Source organism: Cetorhinus maximus, unplaced genomic scaffold (genome assembly GCF_964194155.1).
Source record: "Cetorhinus maximus unplaced genomic scaffold, sCetMax3.hap1.1 HAP1_SCAFFOLD_44, whole genome shotgun sequence".
NCBI classification, from domain to species: domain Eukaryota; kingdom Metazoa; phylum Chordata; class Chondrichthyes; order Lamniformes; family Cetorhinidae; genus Cetorhinus; species Cetorhinus maximus.
The window spans coordinates 1,523,491-1,539,520 of record NW_027596099.1 but is presented as its reverse complement, the minus strand read 5'-3'; the positions used below and the strand labels follow the sequence as shown (position 1 = coordinate 1,539,520).

The following is a 16,030-nucleotide window of genomic DNA, read 5'->3' as shown; positions in this document are numbered from 1 at the left end:
AACGGATTAGATATAGGATTATTGATATTATTGAATATTCAGACAGATTAGTGAAAAATTATTAAAATTTATACAGGATTAGATATAGTATTATTGAGATTATTGAATATTCAGACAGATTAGTGACAGATTATCAAGATTTTTAAAGGATTAGATATATTATTACTGAATATTCAGACAGATTAGTGACAGATTATTAAGATTTATAAATGATTAGATATATTATTACTGAATATTCGGACAGATTAGTGAAAGATTATTAAGATTTTTAAAGGATTAGATATATTATTATTGACTATTCAGACAGATTAGTGACAGATTATTAAGATTTATAAATGATTAGCTATATAAAGGATGGATGTTTGATAATAAAAAGCTATTTAGAGATTTGGATGGATTCCTGATACTATTTGAATTGAATCTTGTTAATGATCTATTATTCTCTGGATTAATATTGATTATAGATATTAAAGACTAATAGAAGATGATTTTTCCTGGTTTCTATGGTGATGAGTTCGGGATGTGCTCCAGCCGGGGGCCTCCTGCTCCTCCACGGGCCCAGTTTGAAGCCTCCGCCTCTCGCAGCCTCTTCAGCCGCCCTCAGGGATCTGGCTGCGCCGCCTGACTCAGCACATCCGGTAGGCAGGGGCGGCCATCTTGGTAACGAAGGGAAGCGGCCGGAAATGAGGTCCCGACCCCGGAAAAGATTCCCGGGAGGTCACCACTGGGACAGAGACACAGGGCATCACGTGACAGACTGGGCTGGAGACTCAATGGAGCAGAACAGAGTGAAACAATATTAATATATTCATAATAACTGGAGACTTATTGTCTTAACTCACTGGCATAAATAAACTTTAATATCTGAATAAAATTGTCACATTCTATGAGATAACATTCCCCACACTTTGCAACAGTGAAATAATACAAACATATTTCACTCAATTTAAGTATATTGTTTCCAGAAAGGTTCTACTGATCTTGAGACTTGAATTCCCCTCTGATCCTGTGGTAGATGCAGGAGAGCCTATCGCCTTCTTGCAGGCAGACTGGATAGCGACAGTCACAAAGCCCCTGCGATTGCCGCCTCTCCCATTTTCCAGCGATGTAACTGGTGGCTGCTATCTCCACCCAGAGGGAGCATGTACCTCTGGCAGTGCAGCACTCCCTCAATACTGAAACTCCGACAGTGCAGCACTCCCTCAGTACAGAAACTCCGACAGTGCGCCACTCCCTCAGTACTGACCCTCCGACAGTGCGGCACTCCCTCAGTACTGACCCTCCGACAGTGCGGCACTCCCTCAGTACTGACCCTCCGACAGTGCGGCACTCCCTCAGTACTGACCCTCCGACAGTGCGGCACTCCCTCAGTACTGACCCTCCGACAGTGCGGCACTCCCTCAGTACTGACCCTCCGACAGTGCGGCACTCCCTCAGTACTGACCCTCCGACAGTGCGGCACTCCCTCAGTACTGACCCTCCGACAGTGCGGCACTCCCTCATTACCGACCCTCAGAATTTGAACGGGACCGGCTCCGACCTCCGTTTGCAGATCCAGTGCTGTGGAGCGCTGCACACAGCATTAGCCCAGGCTCCTTGGCGCAGGGAGACACAGTTCTGGAAAGCCTCCAGCCCGTAGTCGAAGTGATTGTCGGGGCTGCCTTGGTCCCAGAATCTAGGAGTTGGGGTGGGGGGGGAACAAATAAGGTTTGTGAGTGAAAGTAAAACTTACTCCCTGCCACCCCCATTCCCCCCATTCATGAACCATCAGGGGCTGATGTGAAAGAGTGAAATCCCACCCAATTCCCAGTTGAGGCACATTCTAGCACACACAGGACAGGTACAGCACGGGGTTCAATACAGAGAAAGGCTCCCTCAACACTGTCCCTATCATACACTCCCAGGACAGGTACAGCACGGGGTTAGATACAGAGTAAATCTCCCTCTACACTGTCCCCATCAAACACTCCCAGGACATGTACAGCACGGGGTTAGATACAGAGTAAAGCTCCCTCTACACTGTCCCCATCAAACACTCCCAGGACAGGTACAGCACGGGGTTAGATAAAGAGTAATGCTCCCTCTACGCTACCGCCATCAAACACTCCCAGGACAGGTACAGCACGTGGTTAGATACCGAGTAAAGCTCCCTCTATACTGTCCCCATCAAACACTCCCAGGACAGGTACAGCACGTGGTTAGATACCGAGTAAAGCTCCCTCAACTCTGTCCGCATCAAACACTCGCAGGACAGGTACAGCACGGGTTTAGATACAGAGAAAAGCTCCCTCAACACTGTCCCCATCAAACACTCCCAGGACAGGTACAGCACGGGGTGAGATACAGAGTAAAGCTCCCACTACACCATCCCCATCAAACACTCCCAGGACAGGTACAAAACGGGGTTAGATACAGAGTAAAGCTCTCTCTACACCGTCCACATCAAACACTCCCAGGACAGGTACAACACGGGGTTAGATACAGAGTAAATGTCCCTCTACACCGTCCCCATCAAACACTTCCAGGACAGGTACAGCACGGGGTTAGATACAGAGTAAAGCTCCCTCTACACTGTTCCCATCACACACTCCCAGGACATGTACAGCATGGGGATAGATATAGTGTAATGCTCCCTTTACACTGTTGCAATCAAACACTCCCAGGACAGGTACAGCACGGGGTTAGATACAGAGTAAATCTCCCTCTACACCGTCCCCATCAAACACTCCCAGGACAGGTACAGCACGGGGTTAGATACAGAGTAAATCTCCCTCTACACTGTACCCATCAAACACTCCCAGGACATGTACAGCACGGGTTTAGATACAGAGTAAAGCTCCCTCAACTCTGTCCCCATCAAACACTCGCAGGACAGGTACAGCACGGGTTTAGATACAGAGAAAAGCTCCCTCAACACTGTCCCCATCAAACACTCCCAGGACAGGTACAGCACGGGGTGAGATACAGAGTAAAGCTCCCACTACACCATCCCCATCAAACACTCCCAGGACAGGTACAGCACGGGGTTAGATACAGAGTAAATCTCCCTCTACACTGTCCCCATCAAACACTCCCAGGACATGTACAGCACGGGTTTAGATACAGAGTAAAGCTCCCTCTACACCGTCCCCATCAAACAGTCTCAGGACTGGTACAGCACGGGGTTAGATATAGAGTAAACCTCCCTCTACACTGTCCCCATCAAACACTCCCAGGACAGGTACAGCACGGGGTTAGATAAAGAGTAATGCTCCCTCTACGCTACCGCCATCAAACACTCCCAGGACAGGTACAGCACGTGGTTAGATACCGAGTAGAGCTCCCTCTATACTGTCCCCATCAAACACTCCCAGGACAGGTACAGCACGTGGTTAGATACCGAGTAAAGCTCGCTCAACTCTGTCCCCATCAAACACTCGCAGGACAGGTACAGCACGGGTTTAGATACAGAGAAAAGCTCCCTCAACACTGTCCCCATCAAACACTCCCAGGACAGGTGCAGCACGGGGTGAGATACAGAGTAAAGCTCCCTCTACACTGTCACCTTCAAACACTTCCAGGACAGGTACAGCACGTTGTTAGATACAGAGTAAAGCTCCCTCTACACCGTCCCCATCAAACACTCCCAGGACAGGTACAACACGGGGTTAGATACAGAGTAAATGTCCCTCTACATCGTCCCCATCAAACACTCCCAGGACAGGTACAGCACGGGGTTAGATACAGAGTAAAGCTCCCTCTACACTGTTCCCATCAAACACTCCCAGGACATGTACAGCATGGGGATAGATATAGTGTAATGCTCCCTCTACACTGTTGCAATCAAACACTCCCAGGACAGGTACAGCACGGGGTTAGATACAGAGTAAATCTCCATCTACACCGTCCCCATCAAACACTCCCAGGACAGGTACAGCACGGGGTTAGATACAGAGTAAAGCTCCCTCTACACTGTTCCCATCAAACACTCCCAGGACATGTACAGCATGGGGATAGATACAGTGTAATGCTCCCTCTACACTGTCGCAATCAAACACTCCCAGGACATGTACAGCACGGGGTTAGATACAGAGTAAAGCTCCCTCTACACTGTCCCCATCAAACACTCCCTGGAGTGGGAGAACACGGGGTTAGTCGCAGTCAAACGTGACTTCCGGCCTTATTCTCCACTGCCTGGGATAAGATTGCTGTTGTTCTCGGTTTGATCCCAGATTCACCTCAACAGCTACTTCCCCACTGCTGCCCACACTTTGGCCTCGCCCGGTACTCACATTAGGTCGGCTTGTCCAGGTGTCCCATCCACCCACATCCAAGCGGATTCCAGCGGATTGTGCTTGATTCCAATCCAATATGCACGGCTCAGGTTGAACTGGGCCACATATTCCTGGAAGGGCAAGTAGCCAGTGAGAATCATTCACATCAAGGGCCAGGTAATGACCATCTCCAATGAGTCAGAATCCATCCATCGCCCTTTCACATTCAATGGCATCACCATCACTGAATCCGCCACTATCAATACCTTGGAGTTTACCATTGACCAGAATATGAACTGGAAATTCCAGATAAATACTGTGGCTACAAGAGCAGGTCAGAGGCATGGACTCTATCGAGATCAACTCCCTTTCTGACTCCCCAAGCCTGTCCACCATCTACAAGGCAGAAGTCAGGGGTGTAGTGGAATTCTCCCCACTTGCTTGCATGAGTGCAGCTCCAACAACACTCAAGAAGCTTGAAACCATCCTGGAGAAAGCAGATGGCTTTATCGGCACCCCATCCACAAACATTCACCCCCTCCATCACAGACACACAGTAGCAGCAGTGTGTACCATCTACAAGAGGCACTGCAAGAATTATCCTTAGACAGCACCTTCCAAACCCACTGCCGCGACCATCTAGAAGGACAAAGGCAACACCACCACATGGAAGGTCCCCTCCAAGCCACTGACCATCCTGAATTGGAAATATAACGGCCGATCCTTCACTGTTACTGGTCCAAAATGCTGGAACTCCCTTTCGAACAGCACTGTGGGTGTGCCTACACAACATGGACTGCAGCACTTCAAGAAGGCAGCTCACCACTACCTTCTCAAGGGGTAATGAGGAGGCAGTGGTGCAGTGGCATTGTCACTGGACTTGTCACTCAGAGACCCAGAGTCGTGCTGTGGGGCCCTGGGTTCAAATCCCACCATGGCAGATGGTGAAATATGAATCTAATAAAATAAATCAGGAATTAAAGTCTCATGATGGCCATGAAAACCCATCTGGTTCACTAATGCCCTTTAGGGAGGAAATATGTCGCCCTTATCTGGTCTGGTCTACATATGACTCCAGACCCAAAGCAATGTGGTTGGCTCTGAATGGCCCTTTGAACAAGGGCAATTAAGGATGGGCAGTAAATGCTGGCCTAGCCAGCGATGCCCACATCACATGAAAGGATTGTAAAGAGGATGGTTCGTCATAGTTAAAATTTCTCTCGCTGGGGTGAAGCCACAGGCAGAATCTAATTGGCCAAATAATTCGGTGGGTGAGAGGACAGGCGTGTGTGGAGATAGAGGAATCTTAATACGAAGATGGTTACACAATTGAATTAGATAGCTCTTTCAAATAGCCAGGACAGGCACGGCGGCCGAATGGCTACATTCTACTCTGTTCTATTCAATTATCCTACAGTGGGGAAAATCTCCCTCTGCATTGTGCCCATCAAACACTCCCAGAACAGGTAAAGCACGGGGATAGATACAGGGTAAAACTCCCTCTACACAATTCCCATCAAACACTCCCAGGATAGGTACAGCACAGGGTTAGATACAGAGTAAATCTCCCTCTACACTGTCCCCATCAAACACTCCCAGGACAGGTACCGCACGGGGTTAGATACAGAATAAATCTCCCTCTACACCATCCCCATCAAACACTCCCAGGACAGGTACAGCATGGGGTTACATACAGAGTAAAGCTCCCTCTACACCATCCCCATCAAACACTCCCAGGACAGGTACAGCACGGGGTTAGATACAGAGTAAAGCTCCCTCTGCACCGTCCCCATCAAACACTCCTAGGACTGGTACAGCACGGGGTTAGATACAGAGTAAAGCTCTATCTACACGCTCCCCTTCAAACACTCCCAGGACAGGTACACACAGGGTCAGGTTTTTCTTACCTGTTCCTCCTTGCTGCGAATCACCAAGAGCTCGGAGCCCTGCGATATGCAGTTCTGTCGGCTTTCCTCCCAGCCCAGGGTGGTCTTTGAGAAGTAGTAGCAGTTGCCATTGTAAGGGGCCCAGTACTTATGGCACAGTTCACTGGTACAATCTGGGGATGCCAGGGAGAGAATTAAACCAGGCATGATGAGGAAAAGACCGACATTACAAGTGCTGAATGTAGGAGGACAAACCATCACCTTGGCGGCACTAAGGACGCTTCATCATACACCGGCCAATGGCTCTCAATCTGGGCTGTGGAGACGGAATGATGGCGTCCGAGCACATGGGGGAGAGGACAGTGGAGAGAGAGAGTGTGGGATTGTGCATAGGAGAGACAGTCACAGTGTTTGAGTGCGTGACATTGTGTTAATCGTAAGACATGAGAGAGTGGGTGCAAGAGAGACAGAGTGTGCATTGATGAAAGAGAGGGAGAAAGTATGTTGGTGTGTAATATAGGGAGTGAGTGTCAATGTTTGTGTATGAGAGAGAAGGAGTCTGTGTGTGTGAGAAATACTTTTTCTGTGTGTGTTTGTGAGGGACAAAGCGAGTGTGTCAGTGAGTTTGGTGTATCAGTGCGTGTCCAACGTGAGCGAGGGACAGAGAGCGAGCGTGTCCAATGTGAGTGAGAGACAGAGAGCGAGCGTGTCCAATGTGAGTGAGAGACAGAGAGCGAGTGTATCCAATGTGAGTGAGACAGAGAGCGAGTGTGTCCAATGTGAGTGAGAGACAGAGAGCGAGTGTGTCCAATGTGAGTGAGAGACAGAGTGCGAGTGTGTCCAATGTGAGTGAGAGACAGAGAGCGAGTGTGTCCAATGTGAGTGAGGGACAGAGAGCGAGTGTGTCCAATGTGAGTGAGAGACAGAGAGCGAGCGTGTCCAATGTGAGTGAGAGACAGAGTGCGAGTGTGTCCAATGTGAGTGAGAGACAGAGAGCGAGTGTGTCCAATGTGAGTGAGGGACAGAGAGCGAGTGTGTCCAATGTGAGTGAGAGACAGGGAGCGAGTGTGTCCAATGTGAGTGAGAGACAGAGAGTGAGTGTGTCCAAAGTGAGTCAGAGACAGGCAGCGAGTGTGTCCAATGTGTATGAGAGGCAGGGAGTGAGTGTTAGTGTGTGTGAGGAGTAAGGGAGAGAGTATGAGTGAGTCTGATAGAAGGTGTGTGTGCATCTCTGCGTCTGTGTGTGTGCATGTGAGTGTGCGGGGGTGTGAGCGTTTTCGTGCACCGAGGGACTGGGAACTGTTTAACTCCCCTCAGGCTGGACAGATGAAAATGAATGTCTGCAAATGATTGTAATATTCATTTATTGTATTGATGCATTTCATGATACACGTTGTAAAAGTTGAACCTGATTGTATTTTTGTGATGGTGATTTTGAAATGTTGTTGAAGATATATTGTGAATAAAGTATATTTTTGCAAAAAAAAGTGTGCTGCACATGTTGGATGAGCTCCGAACAGGATGTGCAGCTGAGTGATTCACCCTACCCGCCCCCCGCAAATAACAGCACAGACAGAGAACTGGGGGCGGGGTGGGAAGCAGAAACCAAGGGAGTGAGGAGGTGTTTCTTTGGAAAGTGGTGGGGGTTGTGGAAATGGGGTGGGGGTTGTGGAAATGGGGTGGGGGCGAAATGGTTGCAGAGGGCGAGAGGGAGGGAACTTCCTGCTGTCTCGTTGTGAGCAACAACAGGCCCAAAACTTACTGATAATCTTGCAGAAGGAGCGGAGCCAATTCCTCAAGGTGTCTTGGTAATGAGCACAGTCAGACGGTGTGAGCTCCAGCTTCGTGGAGTCGCTGACCTTGCTGTACCTGTTGAGGGTGGCGTCCAGGGCTGTTTGTTTCAACAAGATCTCCCGTTTGATCCGCGCACCTGTTGACAGAGCAGCCGAGGGAATGAATGGACTGCAGGTATCTCTAGACCCGGGCACCAGACGCCCCTCCCCACCCCGTGGAACACACCCCCTTCCCCAGGGACCCCCACCACGGGATACAGGCCCCACCCCCAACCCCCAGCCCTGCTGAACTGCTTCAGGAAAGTGTTCAGCGCTGAGACAGGGGGCATCGAGGAAGCAGAGTTTCTGCATGACAAAAATCACCAGAACAGCTTGGTGATCATGAAAAGACAACCTGTTTGCTCAGTCTCTTTTCTCCCTCCTCCCATGGGGTGTGGGCATCACTGACTGGGCCAGCATTTATTGCCCATCCCGAATTGCCCCCTTGAGAATGTGGTGGTGAGCTACCTTCTACCGCTGCAGTCCAAGTGGTGTAGGTACACCCACAGTGCTGTTAGATTGTGCGGCGCTGTCGAAGGAGCCTTGGTGAGTTGCTGCAGTGCATCTTGTAGTTGGTACACACACTGCTGCCATTGTGCGTCGGTGGTGGAGGGAGTGAATGTTTGTGGATGTGGTGCCGATCAAGCGGGGCTGCTTTGTCCCGGATGGTGTTGAGCTTCCTGATTGTTGTGGGAGCGGCACTCATCCAAGCAAGTGGAGAATATTCCGTCAAACTCCGGAATTGAGCCTTGCAGATGGCGGACAGTCTTTGGAGAGCCAGGAGGTGAGTTACTCTCCACAGGATTCCCAGTCTCTGACCTGCTGGATGGATAATTGTTGGCCTCAAGACAGGCGGGGAGATCACACGCCCTGTTCTGCCACGAGTTGGCATGGGATCTTTCAATTTCACCCCAGGAGGAACATGGCAGCATCAGTATAATATCTAAACCAGCACTCCCTCAGAACTGACCGTCCAACAGTGCGGCGCTCCCTCAGAACTGACTGTCCGACAGTGCGGCGCTCCCTCAGAACTGACCGTCCGACAGTGCGGTGCTCCCTCAGAACTGACCGTCTGACACTGCGACGCTCCCTCAGCAATGACCTTCCAACAGAGCAGCGCTCCCTCATTAGTGACAGTATTCGCACCGTGTACTGCCAGCAGGCTCAATCTCCCTTTCACCCCTGCAATGTCTCTGCCCCATTCTCTCTCCCGCTCACTCCCTCTTCTCCATTCTCTCTCTCTCTGTCTCTCTGTGTACCACCGACTCACGTGTAGTGGTCTTGTCCCTGGTATCCTCAAGACCCAGGTTAATGTTCAAGGGAGCAGGGCTCGAATCACAGGTGGGGATGGTAGAATTTTAATTAAATAAAATCTGGAATTAGAAGTCAAATGAAGGAAATCTGCTGCCCTCAACTGGTCTGGCCTACATGTGACTCCAGACTCCCAGCAATGTGGCTGATTCTTAACTACTCTCTGAAATGGCCTAGCAATCCACTCAGTTGTACCAAACCACTACAAAGTCACAAATAGGGAAGGAAACCGGATGGACCACTGGAGCAACAATCGGCACTGGAAACAACAACGGGAATCACAGCCCTGTTGACCCTGAAAAATCCTCTTTCCTACCATCTGGGTTCTAGTGCCAACATTGGGGGAATTGTCTCACAGACGAGTCAAGCAATAGCCTGACATAGCCATCCTCACAAAATCATACCTTAGAGATAATGACCCAGACACAACCATCACCATCCTGGATACTAGCACGGCTGGCCTAGCAGAGTTGGGGGCACAGCGGTATACAGTCGGGAGGGAGTTGCCCTGGGAGTCCTCAGCATCAACTCCGGACTGCATGAAGTCTCATGGCATCAGGTCATACATGGAAGAGAGCTCCAAAAATATCCCCATGCTTAATGCTGTGGGAGCCCAGCACATCAGTGCAAAAGATAAGGCTGAAGTATTTGCTACAATCTTCAGCCAGGAGTCGATGATCCACCTTTTCCTCCTCCGGAGTTCCCCAGCATCACAGATGTCAGACTTCAGCCAATTCGATTCACTCCACGTGATATAAAGAAACGGCTGAATGCAATGGATAGTGCAAAGACTATGTGCCCTGACAATATTCTGGCAATAGTACTGGAGGCTTGTGCTCCAGAACTCGCCGCACCCTTAGACAAGCTGTTCCAGTTCAGCTATAACTCTGGCTCCTACCCAGCTTTGTGGGAAAATGCCCAGATGTTTCCTGTATTCAAAAAGCAGGACAAATCCAAACCGGACAATTAACGCGTAATTAGTCTACTCTCCATCATCAGTAAAATGATGGAAGGGGTCATCAGCAGTGCGATCAAGCGGCACTTGCTTAGCAATAACCTTCTCACTGACAGTCAGTTAGGTTTCCGCCAGGGTCACACAGATCCTGACCTCATGACAGCTTGGTTCAGACATACACCCAAGAGCTGAACTCCTGAGGTGATGTGAGAGTGACTGTCCTTGATATCAAGACAGCATTTGACTTAGTCTGGCATCAAGGACTCCTTGCAAAACTGATGTCATCAGGGGAAAATCTCTGCTGGTTAGAGTCATACCCAGCACAAAGGAAGATGCTTGTGGTTGTTGGAGGTCAGTCATCTCAGCTCCAGGATAACACTGCAGGAGTTCCTCAGGGTAGTGTCCTCGGTCCAACCATCTTCAGCTGCTTCATCAATGACCTTCCTTCCATCATCAGTTCAGAAGTGGGGATTTTCACTGATGATTGCACAATGTTCAGAACCATTCGCGACTCCTCAGATAATGAAGCAGTCCATGTCCGAATGCAGCAAGACCTGGACAATATCCAGCCTTGGGCTGACAAGTAGTAAGTATCATTCATGCCACACAGGTATCAGGCAATAACCATCTCCAACAAGAGAGAAATCAATCATCGCCCCTTGTCTTCACTGGCATCAGCATTGCTGAATCCCCCACTATCAACATCCTGGGGGCTATGATTGAGCTGAAACTGAGCTGGACTAGCCAGAAAAACACTGTGGTTAAAAGTGCAGTTCAGAGGCTGGGAATCCTGCAGCAAGTAACTCACTTCCTGACTCCCCAAATCCAGTCCACCATCTAAGTCAGGGGTGTGATGGAATACTCTAAACTTGCCTGGATGAGTGCAGCTCCCACAACACTCAAGAAGCTAAACATCATCCATGAAAAAACAGCCCAATTGATTAGCACCACGTCCACAAACATTCACTCCCTCCACCGCCGACGCACAGCAGTGTGTACCATGTAGAAGATGCACTGCAGAAACTCACCGAGGCTCCTTAGACAGCGCCTTCCAAACCCACAACCATCTAGAAAGACAAGGGCAGCAGATACATGGGAACACCAACAACTTGAAGTTCCCCTCCAAGCCACTCAACATGCTGACTTGGAAATATATCACTCCTTCCTTCACTGTCGCTGGGTCAAATACCTAGAACTCAATCCCAAACAGCATTGTGGGGGTACCTAGACCACATGGACTGCAGTGGTTCAACAAGGCCGCTCAGTACCACCTTCTCTAGGGCAATGAGGGGTGCACAATAAATGCTGGATCTGGCCAGCGATACCGAAATCCCATAATTGCATTAAGAAGAAAATAACTAACGAGCTTTCCATCTCTCTCCGTGTCCCGCTTGCTTAGTCTGTATCTCTGACCCATTCATTCACCATATGTGTCCCGTTTGCTCTCTCTGTCCTGCCCACTGACTGTATCTCTGCCCTGTTCTCTCTCCCTGCCCAGATCACTGTGTGTGTCTCTGCATCATGCACCCTCGCTCTGCCCTGCTCACCCTTATCGCCTCAGTGATATAGCTGGCCTTACCTTCACTGTACAAGATAACGGCGATGATTGCACAGACAGCAGCGATAGCTAGTGAACCAATTGCAAGCTTCTTCCACCCGTTCCCACATAACACCTGCCGGGATGTCTCTGCAAAGACACAGTCAAAGGAAAGCTCAGCTCCGGGAAGGGGAATAGGAGCATCACTGATGGATGTGGAAGGATTGGAATGCCAACTGCTTCATGGAATTAATACACAAAACTAACAGCGATCTACACTGTCCCCATCAAACACTCCCAGGACAGGTACAGCACGGTGTCAGATACAGAGTAATGCTCCCTCTACACCGTCCCCATCAAACACTCCCAGGGCAGTTCAACACGGGGTAAGATACAGCGTAAAGCTCCCTCTACACTGTCCCCATCAAACACTCCCAGGACAGGTACAGCACGGGGCTAGATAGAGAATAAAGCTCCTTCTACACTGTCCCCATCAAACTCTCCCAGGACAGGTACAGCACGGGGTTAGATACAGAATAAAGCTCCTTCTACACTGTCCCCATCAAACACTCCCAGGACAGGTACAGCACGGGGTTAGATACAGAATAAAGCTCCTTCTACACTGTCCCCATTCAACACTCCCAGGACAGGTACAGCACAGGGTTAGATACAGAATAAAGCTCCTTCTACACTGTCCACATCAAACACTCCCAGGACAAGTACAGCACGGGTTTAGTTACAGAGTAAAAGCTTCATCCACCCTGTCGCCATCAAACACTCCCAGGACAGGTACAGCCCGGGGTTAGATACAGAATAAAGCTCCATTCACCTTGTCCCCATCAAACACTCCCAGGTCAGGTACTGCACGGGTTTAGATACAGAGTGAAGCCACACAACCTCGACTGGTGTCCATACCTTCCTGACTCTCGGTCTGCGAGTCATTGGTCTCCTCTGCACTCATCTGATCATCATCAAGCTCCGGCCGCGTGTTCCTGTCTCTCCAACTCAACCTGCCTCTCGGCTGACCCCATGAGCGCTCCTCCAGTGAGCTGTCGTCATCCCGCTGCCTCCGTCTATACCAAACATCATCATCCGCCATGTAGGGATAACGCTCCTCCTCCAACACCCCCTGGGCTGATATTCCAATCAGTTCAGACCGATTGTCCCAGCGGTCCTTTTACAATTGGCTCCACATTCTTCACTCCAGTTTTCTTTGCCTCACCCACACTCCCTGTTTGATAGAAATATAAATTAATCCAAAGCAAAGGAGGGTATTATTGTTCTATATCCGCAATCGCCTGGACTAAATCGGGTTTCGACTGAACCAAGCCCTGTGCCTCACTTTGCAATGAAGGATTATCGCTGCCAATGTACTTGAGATGAATTTCACATCGATTGGTCAACGATGACTTTTAATTCACGACTTCGCTTGAAGTGCAGCTTTTTAAATTAATCATTCGCTCAATAATTATCTCTACAATTCATGAATTATTTGTTATCATTGAAAGCCGATTTCTCTTAATTGATGCTTATTTAATCAGCTTCTTAACGAATTAGAATAACAAATTTTAATTACAATTTGGTGGAATGATGCTCATTGGAGGCTGGTTATTTAGGTTAACCATTGGTTATTAATGACCAATTCAAGATAATCTCTCAAAATACTAGGATTATTCACCGATTATCCTGTAATTGGATTTAATAATTAATAGTTACAATTATGATGTGATTGGATTTGGTTTGCTGAGATCTGTTAAAGGATAAAGAGATTAATTATTTACTTCTGAATTAACTAGGTTAAGTAAATACAGAAAAAGGCTTCCGCATCATTGCCGGATCATTAAGAGAATTTTTTAAACATACCTCAGCAAAGGTGGAGATTGATTTTTACACTTTCCGATAAATTATTAAACGTTCACCGAAATATTAAAGTATTTTGTTTGTTAGATTATTATTACTGATTGATTCTGAATAATTAATTGAACACGCATATTCCTAAATGGGATGATTAACTATTAAATATTTAGCCAAAACGTTCGATGGTCCTAACATTGAATATTTAGTTAGCGCGGGTGATGATTAAATAATTATTCCAAAGTAATCACTGTAGTAGAGAATTAATTTGCATATGTTAATATATGAAAGGAACACAAGGTTAAAGAAATTAACTATGATTATTACATAACAAGTGAAATTATTATTTAGACTGCACAAATATTTCCAGATTATTTAGTGATTAGCACAGGTCTATGCAGAATAATAAATATTTCGTGAACACAAAGGTTAAATATGATTATTAAGTATTCAATACGATTCTTAAACATGTACATAAAGCATTAAATATTTAGATTGCTGCTTGACGATTGATAGTTACAGACAGGGAAAGAGTAATGATGGATTATTTAATGAATATGTTGATTTAGAGAACAAACGTGAATTTTCATCAATTAATTATAAATACTGAATACCTGACTATTACTTCATATTACTTAGGCAGAAAAAAGGCAAGTTTACATCAGTTATGTTATTACTATTAAGCTAAGTTATTCCATATATTTTGCAAATGTTTTCTGATTATTAAAGATTTAGCCAGGATATTAAACAGTAACTTGTGCTAATTTATTGGAACAACACAAATTTACATAACTACGGTTATTAAAATTGCAGTCGAGTTATTATTTAAGCTATGATAATTCTTGCAAACCATTACAATCGTATCAGGACTAACAGATCAGTTATTTGAGAATTTGTGTTTGACAGAACACACACATGTTTAGAAAAATTAAATGCTTTTAAATATGAATCCAAGTTATTATTAAATGCAAACTTTTTTTTATTTAGAATGAGCTGTTGTTTACTGATTAATATAGATGAGTAGAAAAATATATTAAATTCAATATCAAAATTGAATAAATCTGCTAAAAGATTATTAATTGGCAGAAGGCACACAAGTTCAGGCAAATGGAATATCATTACCATGTGTTAAGGGGCAGAACAACCACAAGTTTTTAAGAAGTAAAAGTGATTATTATATTTTTTAATTGACAGAAATATGAAGATTAATTAAATCAGCCACAATATGTTAAATTTGAAAATTAAATAATTGTAATTAATGAACTAAAGGTTTCAAAATGTATTTAAAAATGTCCCCTCATGTGACTGTGTCACAAGAGATGGGACATGTTTTTTATATTTATGAACATTAAACAACCTATCAACAGATATTAAATTAAATGAACAGAACAAATGCAAGTTTAAATGAAATATGCTTATTAAATCTGCCAAATTATTCAAACGCAAGTTTAGATAAATTAAATATTAAGATCAGGTAAGTTAATTGACACAACAAACACGTTTCAAATGTGATGACTGTGTTAATCTTTGTGGAAACAGAACGAGTTTAGATGAATTTAATTCTGGTAATAACTATATTAGTTGTCTGAAGAGACACACGTTTAGACAACTTGAACACAAAAGCGAAAGAGGTTCAATAACAGAACCACCAAAGTCAGTTTAGATAAATTAAATCTAATTATTAAATATGTTAACTGACAGGACAAATGTCAGTTTAGAAAAAGGAAAACATTTAATTTAACAAGTTAACTGGTTGAACAAACTCGAGTTTAGGCTGAATGTGTGAACTGATATTAACACAATATTAGACGAAGTAAATATAAACATTAAAAATCTCAATTGACAGATCAAACAAACATGTTTCAATGAGATGATTAAATGTGTTAATCGACAGAGTGAAAAAAACACCAGTTTGGACAAACTGATCAATGAGCCTTAAATGTTGCAGTTAAATTAATAGGTTAATTCACAGAACAAACACAAATTTCAACTAAATATGATAATTAAAACTGTTTAATTTATGTAAATGTAAGTTTTATACAAATATTAACATTAAATCTGTTTAAATGTGATTGGAATTCAATAGATTTTGAATTGATATGAATTTAATATTGAAATTAAACCCGCCAAATGGTGAATTGAAGCTTTGAATTGTAATTATCTGATAGAAAGTATCAGGATTCCTCAGGGAAATTGCTGAATGTTGGATTATGTTAATATTTGGGGGAATTAATTAGTATTTTGGAACATTTGAGTTTAGGGGATGTTAATGGTTAATTGACTATTTTCGGTTGCCCTCCGGCTAATTTCTATCACTTATTGGATAATCCTCCCTCTGAGGCCCCGACAGAAGCTGCCTCCGGGACCAGGCCGCAAAAAGAGCCTGGGCCTCTCCCCGCGGT

General features: G+C 45.9%; 1 long non-coding RNA gene across 2 annotated transcripts; it reads right to left on the bottom strand.

Moving 5' to 3' along the window:
* Positions 1-1,482: 1,482 nt before the first annotated feature.
* On the bottom strand, positions 1,483-11,920 carry LOC144672807 (uncharacterized). 2 transcript variants are annotated; one of them, XR_013574181.1, is made up of 4 exons: positions 11,817-11,920; positions 7,902-8,069; positions 6,161-6,312; positions 1,483-1,675 (listed from the first exon to the last, which is right to left on the bottom strand). It is a non-coding gene; the product is annotated as an uncharacterized LOC144672807 (long non-coding RNA). The 2 variants fall into 2 exon arrangements; XR_013574180.1 differs by lacking the exon at positions 1,483-1,675 and adding an exon at positions 4,279-4,384.
* Between the last annotated feature and the right edge of the window lie 4,110 nt (positions 11,921-16,030).